The sequence below is a fragment of the Syzygium oleosum genome, unplaced genomic scaffold (assembly GCF_021117445.2).
Source record: "Syzygium oleosum isolate NSW1041296 unplaced genomic scaffold, Sole_v2.1 Sole_v2.14, whole genome shotgun sequence".
Lineage (NCBI taxonomy): Eukaryota > Viridiplantae > Streptophyta > Magnoliopsida > Myrtales > Myrtaceae > Syzygium > Syzygium oleosum.
This window is the reverse complement of record NW_026607498.1, coordinates 4,871,671-4,888,936: the sequence shown is the minus strand read 5'-3', so window position 1 is coordinate 4,888,936 and position 17,266 is coordinate 4,871,671.

Genomic DNA, 17,266 nt, shown 5'->3' with positions numbered 1-17,266 from the left:
TAGGATGGAGATAAACCACCAGGATTGGGGTCATATATATAGGAGAGGATGGGATTATGGTCACCACGCATTTGTTCTAATTTGACGAATTTTTTAAGTACTAAATATATTTTCTAGAGGGTAAGTTGCGTGCCTTGACCACTAGGGTTTCATTTGTCTATTCTGTCCCCATAAAAAGGGCTACAGAAAGTAACCATTTTAGGAAATAGTGGATTAGAAATTATATTAATTTTGAAGAAAATTATCTTAATTTATATATTATTTAGTATTTATATTTATTACATATTTTATGTATATTATATTAGTATTTTCGATATATTAAAATAGTTTTTAAATTTAATAAATGTTAAATTGGCTAAAGGGATGGATTGTAATCATCAACCCGGATCAAAAGAAGATGTGTAAGAACAATTGGCTCATAACCTGTATCCATGCGCTTTATATTCGCTTGATTATAGGCTCGAGAAACAAAAAGAAGATGTATACGAATGATATATGCAGTATCAAGATAGTAGAACATATAATTTCTTTGAATTGAGCTCCTGTGAGTGAGTGACATGTATATCTTATGCGAATACACCGTAAATTCAAAAAAAAAATTTGATCGAGTAGAGCACTTGAGGGGTCTTCAATCTGGGGATGATAATTCTTCGTGTAAAATACCATCATACATAAAATCCATGATGGCGTGTAGAAACGCCAATACAGATTAATCTAGGGTTATAGACAGAGACTAGTGCCACAGCTATCGTCCGTTAATGACTATGTCCCTTATTGACTATGTCACACCACCTCATGCTTTGTGTGTGTTGTTAGTATTTGGTCTATGTACGTAATATGGATGACCTCGTTAACCCTAATTAGGAAACATATAACAAGACTGACAGGAGTATTTGTTAATTGTTTTTTTTTTGGTAAGGGAGTATTTGTTAATTGTTTGTAACATGCGGATTGTTTAATTCGCATGCATTTGAATATAGTATTAGATATAGACTCGACCATCTTGGACCAGCTGCTCCAAACTTAGGAGGAAGTAGAGGAGCCGAAAGAATATGTGAAAACGTTACATTTGTTTGTAGTAATCTACATCTCAACTGTGTACCTATTTGGAGGTATCAAACGAGATAAACTGAGCGAGAATGCAGTTAATATTTTACTACAAATTTCTACACTAATGACTTAGGAAATCTTGAGTATGAATGAGCACCAACGACCAGAGAACCTTCGTTGTCGTTTTAATTTGCGAGTCAACAATGACGTGCATATGTAATTTCATAAGGTGATTTGATGCAGTCCTCTTTCAGCTCATTTGTTATGGAGAGCAACGCGGTTTCGTATTGTCTACGTGCCATTATTCGTGCCGTGGACAAAGTAATTTTTTGTTCCAAAATGTTTTATTTGAGTACATGAACATCACGTGCATTGGAATTTGACATAAAATCTCCAATTTTTTTCCAATTAATTAAACATAATTCCCATATCACTCGATAACAATCCTTCACCCGAAAGAGAGAAAATGAAATCACAACTTGTTGAAATAACAGGAGAGTGGGATTGCTATGGGATCGACAAGGCGATTGTTGTCGTCGAATGTGACACCGATGTAATGATGGTAGGCAAAAAAGTTTTTTTATCATTGCTTTTGCTTGCTTGAGAAGCTTTGTCTCTGCATAATCTCTCCTTTAGTGGGAATCAATACATCTGAGTTGCATTTTGTATTGCAAATGGTATCGTTGTGCACATTTTGTAATTGCAAGTTGTGCCATCATGGTCCGTGTGGTCTATGTGGAGTGACACATACATGGCAATCGTCCGGCGAAGATTTTGCCGCCGATGTCATGTGGGTCAATTGAGACGAATTGCCAACTTCATGGGGTTTTTTTGAAACAAATCCTACCGGGAATTCTTTACAAAATTTGCCCCACTTTGGTGTTATTATTTTAATTATCTAATTGTCTTGGTATAGTCCAGTCTATGATCAGCTCGAAGATCACGTTGGACATTAAGGTTGGATTGACACATGGCTGCTAGAAGCAACCTTATGACTTTTTAGTCATTCTTGGATTTATTTATGTATGTATTTAGGAAAAGGGGGATTCATATTATATATCGCTAAAATATTAATTAAATAAATTTCACTATGAAAATGTCTCTGGCGTGCAAAGCGTGTAGAATCATGCCGTGTAACTGTTACTCATCACTACTCTTTGGAAAATGTAATGGGTTTGATATGGGAACAGAATATGTTAAATTAGGTCTTAATTTATAAAACTTTGTAGCAAGTGGTCGAGTGATGAATAGGATGGTCAAAATATAGCTGCTAATAGGAATAAGTTATTCAGTTTTTGAATTTCGCGGAGGACTATTCTTCGTTTTGTCATTATTTTAATGTGCTCGCATGGGTTCGAAGATCATTTAAGAATCGACCCTTTAAGAAAGAGCAAATTATTTCTTTGTAATTATTACTTTTGTGGGAATATATGTCGATTATCAGTTTCCACAGGAGACATTTCATTGTGGTCTCACTTGGCATCAAGTCATAGTAAATGGGCAAGAGATGGTGAATATATATAAATAAATAAATATATTTATTTATTTAAAGAAAATCTATAGGAATTAGAATTTTGACAAAAAAAAATTTGCACCTAATTTCTATTTTTCTTTGGTCGACATGTAATTACTTTTAATATGAGGTATATTGCTATTTTATGGTTAATTCGTATATTGACAAGACCAACTTATCTAATGAGTTATCCCTTAAATCTCTCAAACTTTCCCTCAGTAAATGTAAATATTCCTCATCCATTATTCATGTAATTTCTATCATTTAAACAATCTAAATTCTCATATATACTGTCTATGCTGATAAATTTATCTCTTCCGTCTTTTTCTTCCACATGCATCAAAATTGCTTCGCTCACCATCCGTTAATTGTGTAAGTCTATACAATATTTTTCTTCCGTGACGTAGAGAATTAGAACCATCAATTCGAATGATTCCTCCTAAAATGCTAAGGTAAAATATATATCACCTAAATGTGGGCAAGGAATGATGAGTGACGGAGCCCAGAATCCAGCGGGAAAAGTATCAAAAAAGTCATAAACCTTTGACATTTGTGTCAATTTAGTTCTAAATTTTTTTTTGTGCCAATTCAGTCCTAAACCTTTTGCATTTGTGCCAATTTAGTCCTAAACCTATTTTTGGTGCTAATTCAGTTCTAAACCTTTTGCATTTGTGCCAATTCAGTCCTAAACTTTTTATATTTGTGCCAATTCAGTCCTTCCGGTCAACTTTGGCCTGATTTTGTTGACGTGGACATCAGCCGACCGCAACCGGTCATCGGCGCTAACGTGGACAACTTTTAATAATATTTTAATATTTTTTTGATTTTTTATTTGTTTTTTTCTTTTTTTTTTTTTCCCCTCACCTCTCTCCTTCCTCCAGCCGGTCGCCGGGCCAGAGACCTCACCGGCCACTGGTGAGGCTCGCCCTCACCAGCGATGGTGAAGGCAAGCCTCGCCTAGCGAGGCTGGACCTCGCCGGATCTGGTGAGGTCATGCCTCGCCCAGCCGCCGCGAGGCTCGACCTCGCCAAATCCGGCGAGGTCGGGCCTTGCCGAAGGCCACGAGGTCGAAGGCCTCTGGCGAAGGCTCGCCCTCGCCAGGCGAGGCCGCCCTTGCGGCCATCCAGCGAGAGCGAGCCTCGCTGGCTTCTAGCCGATCGCCGGTCCGATGAACAGCTGGAGGAAAGAGGGAGGGGAGGAATAAATAAATAAATAAATATTCCAAAAATATTAAAATATTATTAAAAATTATCTATGTCAGCGTCGATGGCCGGTTGGTGTCCGCGTCAGCAAAATCCGGCTAAAATTGGCCGAAAGAACTGAATTGGCACAAATACAAAAGGTTTAAAATTGAATTGACACCAATACAAAAGGTTTAGGACTGAATTGGCACCAAAAAAATGGTTTAAGACTAAATTGACACTAATGCAAAAGGTTTAGGACTTTTTTAATACTTCTCCCGAATCCGGCTTAAGGGGCGACATTTCTAGCACAATGGACTATAACTTTTAATCCAAAAATTTGATAACAATCGTATTACATGACACCGACTTAATTAGTTGATTGGTGATGCAGTAAAGATACCCAAATATTAATAGAAAATAAAATATTCGACAAACATATGATAAAATAGCATGACCATGTATATGTAAAAAATGAAAGCGATTAATATATTAACTTCACATTTCACTATTCATGAACGAATAAAATCAATTTTAAACCGAGTGAAATCAAGGATGGACGTTTGAACTCTGTTCACTTGTTTCTCTCTTGTATCAACTCGTACTTATTTGGAAGAGAGAGGACAAAGCTAGTGGAGGTCTGTAGACTAAAATATCAAGAACAAACATGTGGACGGGACAATTAATTTGGGTCATTCATATCGGATAATTATATTCGAAAATACTTCTTTAAAATTAAATTCACAAAATTACACGTTTTCAAAATTATTTTAGAAAATTCTTAACGTTTAACCTCATAAATATAACTAACAATAAGGATTATCAGGGCCGCAGAAGCATAAAACCAACGCGATTTTAATAAAAAATATAGTTGGTTTAATGGTCATTTGGTCTTTGCGAAGAAATTTCCAAACATTTCATCCATGGGACTTGGAAAAAATAAGAAAAAAAACAAACCATTCCTCTCAGAAGTTTCTTCATTCGATGGTTTTGGCTCAAACTGTGGATGCAATCAGTCAACGTGTCCGAAATGCCCCTGCTCGAATCGTCCTACTTGGTGGCCCATGTCTATTTAATACTCTCTCTTTTTTTTTTTTAGTTTGACTAAGTTATGTAAAATTCAAAATTATAATATCTCAAAATCAAATGATAATTAATGCGCAGTAGGACGACTAATGAATTACTACCATTTACCGTTGTACACAGACCGCCCTGCACTCCAAATAAGGCTCTATTCACGAAACGACGGGCATAACCTCTAAGACCACGGGACTAAGATAGAACCGTTGTGAATCGAACACAGGATCTATAGTGCTTATAGTTCTACACGTACTTTCGCCTTTCGAATTTCATCCTCAGTCTTCCAGTAAATTTATTCATGTACAGGTATACTTCCTTACTTGAACTTTTCATTGACAACACTCCAGCTGCATTAACTCATAGGTATATATGGAGTTTTCCGCATCGCTTGTGGGGCGTGGTCTTCATCGAGTGCTTCAATTCAGTGCGAATCGGTCTAGAACGACTCCACTTCTTGCCCTTCTCCCTTCTTAAATCGAAGTGAAATCAAGAAAAAAAACGATATCAATCCTCCGGCGTTGGGGTTGCCGGCTGGACATCGGAGGATTTTCAATTCAGGAATCGGAAGTCGCTCGTCCGGGTCCCGTCACCCCGCACGCCGTTTGGGGCAGTGCTACTTGACGAAAAACCCTTGACCGGGCTCGCAGAGGGTTTTCATAAGCGTCTAGATAATCGAGCTCGGCGGTACACGTGAAAACAGATCTGTACGTGACCTTAACCTGACCTAGAAACGTCAATTCGGTTCTGCAGTGAGAAATATTTTCCTAAGGCCACCGAGTAGGACCGTACCAAAGTCAAGTTCGAGCAACAACAACCACAACTTGATTAAGACGGGTCTGAAGCATGCGGAGAACGTGCCATGTTTGAGATACTGCAACGTTGTCATCGGCTGACGACAGGGGGTGCATCGGTTAGTAGACTACCTCATATTCTTATTAGTCGTGAATAGACCTATTAAACGGGTGGATCGGGTCGGGTCATAAATGGTCCGACCCAAATTGATCCATTAATCTGTTTATGACCCATTTATTCATAGTGTAAATATCTCGACCCATACCCGACCCGACACATACCCAACCCATACCCGACCCGCCCCGACCCATATTGCTAAAACACTTTTATATTTAACCTAATATAGGAATACTTGTTTCTTATGATTTTTTTTTTAAAATTATACTGCTAAAACATTTTATGCAATGCAAAGCTAGTGAAAAATTTTTATAATTTTTTTAAAAATTGAGGTTCTGTTTGTTTTACGAAAAATGCGACATTTCTAGAAAATATTTTTCATAAAGTCATTATCCAAGAAAATAAAAAAAATTAATATTTTTTTATTTTTTAAATCGAATTTTTAATTATTTTTTCTTTTTCTTTTTTTATTTTTCCTTTATTTTTTGCCGATCCCTGGCCGCCGTGGCCGGCGACCGACCACAAGCGAGGACGAGCTCGCCGGAGGCCGGCGAAGCTCATTCTCGCCGGCCTCAGGCGAGGCTCCAGCCTCGCCGATCTGGCGAGACTCGAGCTCGCCGGCCTCGGGCGAGCTCGACCTCGCTGGATCTGGCGAGGTGGAGCCTCGCCCGAGGCCGGCGAAGCTCAAGCTCGCCAGCCTCCGGCGAGGTCGAGCTCGAGTCTTGCCAGATCGGCGAGGCTGGAGCCTCGCCACAGGTCGGCGAGGCTGGAGCCTCGCCGACCTCGGGCGAGCTCGAGACTCGCCAGATCGACGAGGCTCGAGCCTCGCCGGAGGCCGGCAAGCTCGAGCTTCGCCGGCCTCCGGCGAGGTCGTCCCGCTCCAGTGGCCGGTCGCCGTGGTTGACCACCGGCCGGAATAAAAAAAAAAAAAAAAAAAAAGAAAGAAGAGAAAAGAAAAAATAAAAAATAAAAGAAAAAGAGAAAAATAAAAATAATTAAATTTCAATTTTTTTTAAACATCTTTATAAAGAGGGAGAGAGTGTGTGGATGGGTCTAGTGGGTGGGTTGGACATGAGTTCCAAACTCAACCCATTTAGACCCATTTATCTTTAAACTTTAAAATTTAAAACCCATTTAAGATTGACTCTTTAAAATTAAAGTGACCCATATATGACCCATTTATTTTTAAATGGGTCATATATGGGTTTAAGACCCATTTTGACACCTCTAGTCGTGAACCGGTGCTTTGGAGCGGACTTAAGCTCCGTTTGGTTTTTTACGAAAAATAAATAATTTAAAAAAAAAATTTTTAAAATGATCGCTCGTGTCGCTTAAAATAATTACTTAATAAAAAATACGCTGCAAGCCTCGGGTGACATGAGAAAACACGAAAATAACCCTAACCAGTACAAAAGTTTGGAAAAATAAATGGAAGTCGAAAACAACACGGAAAATAAACATATAAACAGAAAAATCCCCACCGTTTGGCCATAGCAGAGAGCTTGGAACGCATTTTTTGAATTGGCATTTTAGACGCGCGACTCCTTCCGGATCAAAAGTTATTGCCATCTTTTCGCGCGTCGTGCGAAGCTTCCGAGTCCGCCTGTTGGTTTTCAGCCTATCCGGACGCTCCCGAAAGTCAGGACCACGATGTCCGCGTAAACAAGTACGGTATTTCATTTCATTTAGTTGAATTCCTATTTTACCTGGCATAAGTCCATGGGCAACCCCGTAGCTTCACATGGGGGATGTTGCACACCAGGAGCTGAAGGTCTCTCCCCAGTAAAACCCAATCCATTAATCAGCATATTTCACGTCAAGGATGAAAAGTCACGCTCGATTCCTACCCCAATTAAAAGGGAGGGCCGAGAGACTTGGCGGATGACTCGGTCATAGCAACCTTTTTAACGTCTCGTTCCTTTTCCACACTGACTCGCATTTTTCTCCTGTTTGCACAGGGATGCACTTTGCCTCAAAGTAGAATTTCGCATAATTATCGGCATTCAAAGAAAAAGGGAATTAGAAATGAGGACCTTGTAAAACATTCTAGACCCACAAAGCGTAGAAGTTGGCCCGCTGAGTAATTCCTCTGGAAATGTTGGAGCCAATGGCTTAGGTTCAGGTCAAACAGCATCGCTTTCAGAATGAGGATGTTCTTACATCAACATAGAGTCAAGTCAAAACCCTCCCAGACAAAAACCTTCCCTAGTAAATGCAGCAGCGCCAGCCAACCCAAAAAAGGAAAGTCAAAAACCTCCCCAAAAACAACCTCCCTAACTATATGCAACAGCCTTCTGACCAAAAAAAAAAAACTATATGCAACAACTTTGACAAAAAAAAAAAAACTATATGCAGCAGCACCAGCAAAAAACATGCCAAAAATCGAGCCCTAATTTTTTCGCACGAAGTACCGAGCCCTAGTGTTTTCTCTCCAAGCACCAACCCTAATTTTTTTTCGCTTGCCAATTGAGTGAGTGAGAGAGGATGACAACGACTGAGTGATAGGGTGAAAGAGCGAGCGAGTGCGAACAACGAACAAGAGAGATAGAGTCCAAGTCAACACAAACGACGACAATGAGAGAGATCTGTCTATCTTGAGAGAGAGAGAGAGATCAAAGTTGTCTGAAACATTGAAAAGAATAAATGAATACTTTGCAAACTTCTCACAAACGATTCTAACCCCTCGGGTGGGTAATTCCAGTTTAGGAACTAGACGTCACTCATTCGAATCTCACAATAACGTGCAAACTGCTCTACATAAGGCTACTTGCAAGAGCAAGAGCCAAACGCCCGGACCTAGCCAATTCATGTGCCCCATAGGATGTACCTATGCCCTTGGGTTATCTAAAAAAGTACTCTCCAAGCCCTAGATGACATGAAAAAATCCGAAAATAACCTTAAGTAGTAAAAGAGTTTGTAAAACCAAACAAAAATTTAAAATATAGACATAAAAATAGAAAAGCACCTCCATGTGGTCACAGCATGGAACTCTAAACAAGATTTTCGGATTGATATTATGGTCGCTATAACTCCTTTTGAATCAAAAGTGATGGCTGTCGTGCCACGCATTATGCGAATTTTCTAGGTTCGTCTGTTGAATTTTTGTCAAAACAAAAAAGATATGCTATTTAATTAATTTAGTTGAATTCCTATTTCACATGTGGATATTGGACACCATGAACCTTGAAGGTCTCTCCCATCTAATCAAATGGATGTTAATTACTACTATTTCACGGTGAAGAACAGAATTCTCTCGATCCTGACGATCATGGAATGAATCATCGACATGGTTATAGCTTTTCACAATGACTCACAATTTTTCTCCTTTGCACAAGATGCACTTTGCCTCAAAGTAGAATTTCACATAAATATTAATATTCTAAGAAAAAGAAATATGAAATGAGGACCTTGTAAAACATTCTAGACTCCCAAAGCATAGAGGATGGCCCGCTACGCGGCAAGAGCTGAGTAATTCTCTAGAAATTCTTGGAGCAAAGTCTTCTCTCACTTCCAACTTCAGTCATCTTCATATTCTTTTAATTGTTATTAATTGACTTGGCAATCAACGCAAGACAACTAGAATCACCCCTTCTTTTGAAATCGACGGGAGAAAGTCCGAACCCAACCCTATACAATATTGGAAAGAAAAAACAAATTTAATAGCCATAATGGATCAACCCAGTGGCCCAAGTTGGTAAAAGTAGTTGGGAAGACGTAATCAATTCAGGGGGAAGGGGGCACGGCGCAACGACTAAGACTTGTCTCGAAGAAGTTTTAGCCGTCATCGAGTCAAGATAGGAGCGCGCCGAGAAGTTATGGCAGTGCGAAGACCCTAATGTCGCAATAAGAAATGAAGAAAGATTTGGTCAGATTGTTCGCAGACCTCGTGTCGGAGCCACAGTACAGGGATCATTGGTTGCACAGCTTCTCGATCGAGTGACTTACTCGATTGAAAAACCTACTCTGATGGAAAAGATTTAAAATCAATAAACCGACACATGTTGCGAAATTATAGGGGTGAATTGGTACGAAATAAATTACATGGGGACAAAGCATGAGACATAAACTTAAGGGTAATTTTTCCCAGTGAAGATTAATTTGCAGTTTTTTTCGTACGATGGGATGATCATGATAGGTATATGCAAAGATGTTTCAGTTTTGAGCTGAAAATACGTAGTCATGTAGCTCAAATTATTTACACCGGAACCTAATAATGGATTTCTTCTTATGATTGATGAGTCATATGGTGTTAAATATTACTATTGTACATAAGAATTCGAATTTTGAGGTTTCCTATCTTTGCTAGTAAGGGTAGCGGAACGGGTTTGGGATTCTAATTACGAAATCCGACAGGGTTGGGATGAATTGGAGATTTGTCTTGAAAGTAACCTGAAATCTGAATCCGATATGAGCCATTTTACTGAAATATGTTTACTCTTTGTGAAATATATGAAGTCACTAACATAAAGTCACTCGTGTAATTTTGTATACCAAAAATTAGATATCGCTTGTGCTTTTTTAAATTCTCCTACGACATCTTTTTCACTTTTCATGATTGCTAGAATTTATATGAAAATTTGGAATGAACCTAGTCATATAATCTCGATTTTCATGACTATGGATGTGTGTGATTGAGATCACTTGTACATTGTTAGCGCCCTCTTCTATGCGTAATTTGGATCATTCATGTCCCATTAGCCATCCTAGAAGCCTGCCGAAAGCCGCTCCTAGTCTAGACCCTCTCATCCAGGCAATCACGCCCAACCCTCTTCCAACTGGGTCATCACATGCAAAGAGCGTACACTATATCGATCTTTAATATTTTGGGGTACTCATTTTTAGACTTTACAATTATGACGATTACATATAGTCCTTCAAATATTTTGAAAACGCACAGTCATCCGAACAACGGTTAGATTTTTGTCACAAAGACATTTGATGGTCCTTAAATTTTACAGTCATGACAATTCCATATAGTCTTTCGATTTTTTTACTAACACGCATAGAGGTCCCAACGACCCTTAGATTTTTGTTCACAAAGACGAAGACGAAGACATTGACATTTGAAAGTCTATACTTAACAACCATTTATAATTTAATAATAATTATCATTTTTCCATAAATTTGAAATAACTAACAGCATAATTTCGACGTGAATGACATGATTTTGATGGGATTGGGAGGTTGATCTTTAGGTATGAAACACAACCCCAATTACCGATTAAAATCAGTCAAAGAAATCATCCTCTGATGAGTGTTTGCCTAAACGCCAAGCATGATCCACTCGTTGCGCCTCCTGTTCATTATCAGCAAGAAGATTACATTGTCTAAGAAATTTAAAGAATTTCTCCTTTTTTAATGCATTTTTACAATCATTTTATGATGCTCTTTTTTCTTCATGAGCACACGTTTAGCACATCCTCATGGACTGAAATGCACAATTGAGTGGAATTTGGGGGAACTTGTGAGATAAGCAGAAGCCTCCCTCATCAAAAAACGTTGATGGACATGAGAGAAACGTCTCCCATCATCTAGCATGACTTTGAAAAATTAGTCAAACGTAGGTTCATAGTAGATTCTATAAATGACAAATATAGATATTCAGCTATAATTGGCATCAATAGTTAAAATCAGACCATGAAATGTCATTAGGGTTCAAGTTTCAAGCTCGAGATGGAGATCACGTGCGGATCTTAATCGACCGAGCCGAGCTTGGGTTTAAAATCATCGGTAACCGATTCCAATCGGGCTGAAAATTTATCGATAGTGTCGAGTAAGCTCGAGCCTGTAAAAAAATCGAGCGGGATCGACCTCGAGTTGGATATCGGTCCTTGCACAATCGACCGGAGTTAGACCCCAATAGTAAAGTAGAGGTTATGGCATTTTGGGCATAATTTACCACTCGTGTAATTTTGTATATCCAATAGTAGATATCACTTATGCCTTTAACGTTCTTCTACAACATCTTCTTTTATCGCTTTCCATGTTTGTTAGAATTTATATGAAAATTTGGAGTTAAGCTAGTTGTTATAATCTCGATTTTTCGTGATTGAGGATGTACGGTAAAAATAATTTATAATAATTGCTTTAACAAAACATTACTGGATAGGACATAACAAACGACGGGTAGTAAGAATGGTTAGAATCCCGACAGGCATCCGATAATTTAAGTGAAACAGGTCGAGGATACAATTACAAAAATCATGTTAGTTTGGGACGGATTGTAAATGCTCAGAAATTACCGCTATCGGTTTGATACGTGATTAGCCAATCCATGAGACGCCAATAACCCTATATTCTTTTTCTTCTCACCCATAATCCAAATTCGTACCGGTGACCCAAAAGTGTGACATCCCAAATTTTCGTTCGTAGTTTAACGAATGTACATAACAGAACGTTACATGGAAATTCGAACAGTCATCGACGAGTTACGGAAGCGTCAACTTTTGAGAGCTCGGATACCATTACGATATCGCTATATTATCACCCTAGCAATCACCACAACACCATTCTACGATCACCCATCATTTCGCCCTTTTTCGTCGCCTTACGAACTAGCTGTTCTGACTTCGCAATGTCCTTTGTTCACATTATAAATTGGTCACGTATTTCACCATGCGAATTCCTGCACGTAAACCACCATCTTCCACTTTCCCTCCATCCTTCGGCCACACCATCAATTTTCCTCCACCATCACCCGCCTATCCGCCACCTTCCCTCTCTTTTTCATTTCCGCGGATATTTCTTTGCCACGTTCACACCCCTCCGAGCTACCACTTTCTTTCTTCTTTCTCATGCCACGCCATCTGCATTCACTAGCAGCCACCTCCTCCTTCTCCTCTTCTTGCCACGGAAATTCATCCTAGCCACATGCCAGCCGTCACCCCCACGACCTTTGTTTGGCATGCAAAGGGGAAAAAAACACAATTTCCCAATTTTCCTCTCGGCATTCTGTTCCACCGAATCCTTCTTGGTCTTCTGCTTTGTCTTTCTTTCCCCGACAAACCAGTATAGCCCGTCCACTCCTTCCGATCAACTAGTTGCCGGACCGCCAAAAAAAATCCTTTTCGCGCCGGAGAATTTTGCCGCTCGTGAGCTAAAGGATACAACCGGGAGCGAGGACTCTCTGTTTTCAAGCCTAAACCAGCGCCACGCCACATCGATGCTTGAGACAAGTGGAATTCTGCCTCCCTATTCTAGATCAGGAACTACTTGCATGTCGACTTGTGAGTCTTGAGTTCGGATGATTGGCGTTAGGGTGTCGAACGGCTAGTCATCACGTGAGTTGGCTGGTTGTTGCGTTTAATGGCTGAATTGTGGCGTCGTTGCCGTTTGAGTGTCGTAGTGTGATTGGTTGGGTGTGGTGTTGAAGCCGAGAGTTGGCCGTGAGCTCGGATGAGTCCGCGAGTTAGTCGAGCAGTTGGCCGTGAACTTGGGTACAAAGTTGGTGATTTTTCATACGGACTCAATTTCTTCAACTTGTTTTTGAAACCCAGATTCGGGTTCCCCGTACCTCTTTCATTTGTCATTTTTGTGGAGGTTTTTGTAAGCCGAATCTTGAGAAATTTCCCACTTCAAAGTTGTTCCAAACATCTTGAAGTTTTGCATACTTTAATTTTGAAATTTTTGGACTTGATTTTGATTGGACAATCACCTCATTTTCGGACCATCTAAAACTGCCCATAATGGGTATTTCGATGAGGTTTACACTTTCTCAATTTTCTATAAAATTTTCTGGACTGAATTAGAACAAACTTCCTTCATCTAAGTTGTTGAGAACTTCTTTCTCTATAAAATGTATAAATTTGGGGATTTTTGGAAATCATTTTGGTTATCAAAAGAGCTTACTCTGAGAAGCAAGGATTCTATTCCAGCGAACCGTTTTTAGTCTGTCTTTGAGGTACAAAAACTTATGTTTAAAGAAAGATCTAGATTTTGTGTTCATCATGGGAAATGTTTATTAAGGTCTTTTTTACAACATATTAAAATTTTAGAATTTTTGGAGTCCATTTACTATGTTTTTAAATCGGATTTCTTGAACAGTACTAAACTGCCCAGTTTTGTCAGATTGCAAAGATTCATCATTTCCTATATGAGAACGTTGGAATTTTGATTCGATGCCTTCTGGAGATAAAATCTATACATTATGAGCTTCCAATGAGGTATTAATAGTCCTGATATGATATTGAGAAAGAATGAGCATTGTCGATAAGCCGTGGGCTGCATGAAATGATTATGTGTGGCTCGCTGGGTTATTGAATGGCGTCAGTTTATGGACCGACGATACCCCGAGGAGCCGTAGGGAATGCGGGATGCCGTGGTCAGTGGACTACGATGTCTAGGATGAGAATGCCCTAGATGCCCCGGGAGTTTGATCGGGATGTCGTGGTCAGTGGATCACGAAGTCTGTGCGGGTCGTAGAGAATTCCGGCATACACCGCGGCAAATCGGAGTGCGCACCGAACCCTGTCAGACCGGAGTGTTCCTCCTTGCATGACCGGCGAGCGCACCGGGCATGTGACTTGGAGTGAGGAAGTGATACCCATGCAAGCGTGAAATTGTGTGTGCATGTTTCAATCGTACGGATGATTGTGATTACCGAGTTAAAGTATCACACTTGAGATAATTACTAATGTGGAACAATAGAGTATATCTTGTTTGATTTGTAAGTCCAGATAGAAGACTCTCATACCTATGCCTGTTGATATGCATGCTATTCTTGTTTGGTATAGGGTGATAGACATTTCACTGCTGAGTTATTGCTCATTCTTGTAGTGGTTAAACTTTTTCAGACTTGTTGAGATGCCGATCTTCCCCTACCTCATCCTCTATTAGCTATGGTGTCCCTATAGATTTCTCGGCTTATCTGATGTAGTTCCAGGACCCAAATATTCCACATGTGGTGTTCGTGAGATGCATCTCTATTTTGATTGTCGACATCGGGTCCTCAGTGGACCCTATTCTCATGGAGTTTGTAGCGGTTTTTGCCCGAGTAGGCGGACGATTGATAGGACCATTACCCTACTTCGACGGGGATGGAACTGACGATGGGGACAGCGAAGTGGAGTGACTTGGAGAGGGAGGAGCAGGGAAGTACCATTTTTTAGCACGACTGATATTTTGGACAGAGTTGTGTGGAGGGTGATCCATTTTGACTAACAAGAGTGGTGGGTACATGAAAATAGACCAAGTAGGAAGTAGACCTACTGTTAACCTCCAACTCACCTATGTATCACCTTACGTTGATAAATAATGAAGCTTGAAGATAAGTTCTGTGTCACCTTTATAGTAGTGGACTTTCCTTATTGATAATTCATGCTATAAATATTGTTCTTATTGAGAAGCGACTTCCGCAGGCGAATTCTTTTACGCGCGCAAGGTTATAGTGACTCATAGGAAGGGACGTGCCGGGGACACCACAAAAAGTACCTTCCATCCATAATGACCGTTTAAATTACCACGTGGCCATCCACATAGCGGGCCATCTTCTCGAATGCATGCCCTAATTAGAGAAAAAAAATGGATAAAAATAGGGAGAAAAATGAACAAAACCATTGGAACTAGATCATTGAATAGAAAGTCAAGAATTTTTTTCCGTAAATCAACCAAAACAATTCAATTTTGACGTCACATTCAAGTTTTTCAGTAAACATCTTCAACCGCACGTCATGGGCATGACATCATCTCCGGCATAGAAAAATTGGTCAGAAAATAATTTAAAAAATTATCAATATTCATATCATCTTGTCCCACGAAATATGATTGACCATCGTGAAATCGAAACGATACAAGTAACTAAAAATTTGCGATTATCCCAAAAGGGCAGGAATGTACTTATTTTGTTTCATTTTCGACACGTTCATTCTTAGTAACATTAGTTTTGTGAAATTAATGATCTCTTGATTTTCATCGTAGGGGCGACGGTTAGGTTCACGTCATTGGACAGATTGAAAGTCCTGGACTCCAATCACCTGTCTCGATGAGCTATGATCGTCCATCGTGAAAAATTGAATCGAAACTAATAGGCAAATTTCGTAAGTAAGGTGTTTCGTGTAAGCAACTGCTACACCAATAACGAACTATCACGTAAAGGGAAGGACCTATATTGTTCTATTAGAAGCCAAACGATATCGTTTTCATGTGACTCGATATGATGAGTAATGCAAAGAGAGTACAATAATACCGATCTGTAACATTTGGATACTCATATTGGGTCCTCAAAATTTGCGTCGTGACGATTAGACATTGTCTTTCGAATGTTTCGGCCACGCATAGTCATCCAAACAGCCATTAGATTTCCGTCACGAAAACGAAGACATATGAAAAGGTCCATACTTAACAGCTATTTACGTAATAGAACTCTCTCTCTCTCTCTCTCAAGAATGGTCGTGTTTATAAGAAGAATTCATTATAGAGAAAGGTTCGACTGTACCATAACAATAATAATAGTTTTATTATTACCTCTTTTTCGCAAGCTGAAAATAGCTAATAGCATAAATTTAGACGTGGAATGACGTGGTTTTGATTGGATCGGGAGGTCGATCTTTAGCTATGAAACACGTATAAAATTAGTCAAAGAAAGTATCCGCCGATTGGTGGTTGCACGAAAGCAAAGTCTTAAGAAATTTCAAGGATTTCCTCCTTTTTTAGTGCATTTTTAAAGTCATTTCCTGATGCTCTTTCTCTTCAGAAGCACACGCTCATGGACCGAAATGCAAAATTGAGTGGGAATTTGGGGTGACATATCTAAAATGACTTCAAAAAATTGGTCACGAGTAGATTTACAGAAGATTCGATAAATGATAAATATACATTTCCAGCTATAATTGGTGCTTGGCTAGTATTAATAGGAAGAATCAAAATTGAATATTAGGGGGGGAAACGACTTTTCCAACCATCCGAGATCGAGTCGAGAGTATTGAGATTGGAAATTGTTAGGTTGAGTACCTCGCGAGAATGCTATCAACCCGCATATATATATACTTGAAAGTCAGTATCGTTAAGTTTCAAGTTTCTAGCCCGAGGCCGTGATCGTGCGCCGATCTGAATCGACCGGTTCGAGCTCGGGCTCAAATGAAATTACTCTTTGATAACCGATTCCAATCGGGCTCGATTTTATCGATAGTGTCGAGCGAGCTCGAACCCGAAGACAAAAAAAAATCGAGCGGGATTAACCTCGAGTCGAGTAGAGGCTAGGGCTCTTTGGGCCAAACTCATACCATGACATTGGACTCTTAAGAGTTTAGCTTTGTTTTATCTATTCTATGGGCAAAGCCTTTAAGGGTCATCATGGGCCTGGCTCATGCATCGTCTTTTATCTTGCCTTCTTTTTTTTTTTTTTTAAATATGAACCTCAATTAATTTAGCTCTTCCTTTATTTTCGTTTCCTTTTTTTCAAAAGACGGGCCCCCACGCGCGACCCGCTGTTATCGGAGACACCGCATCTCCGATTCGTGCCCCCCCACGGCGGGGCATCTTTATGTATCGCGTCCCCGACGCCGGCGAGCGCGCAAATTCCCCGGCGCATTTGTCC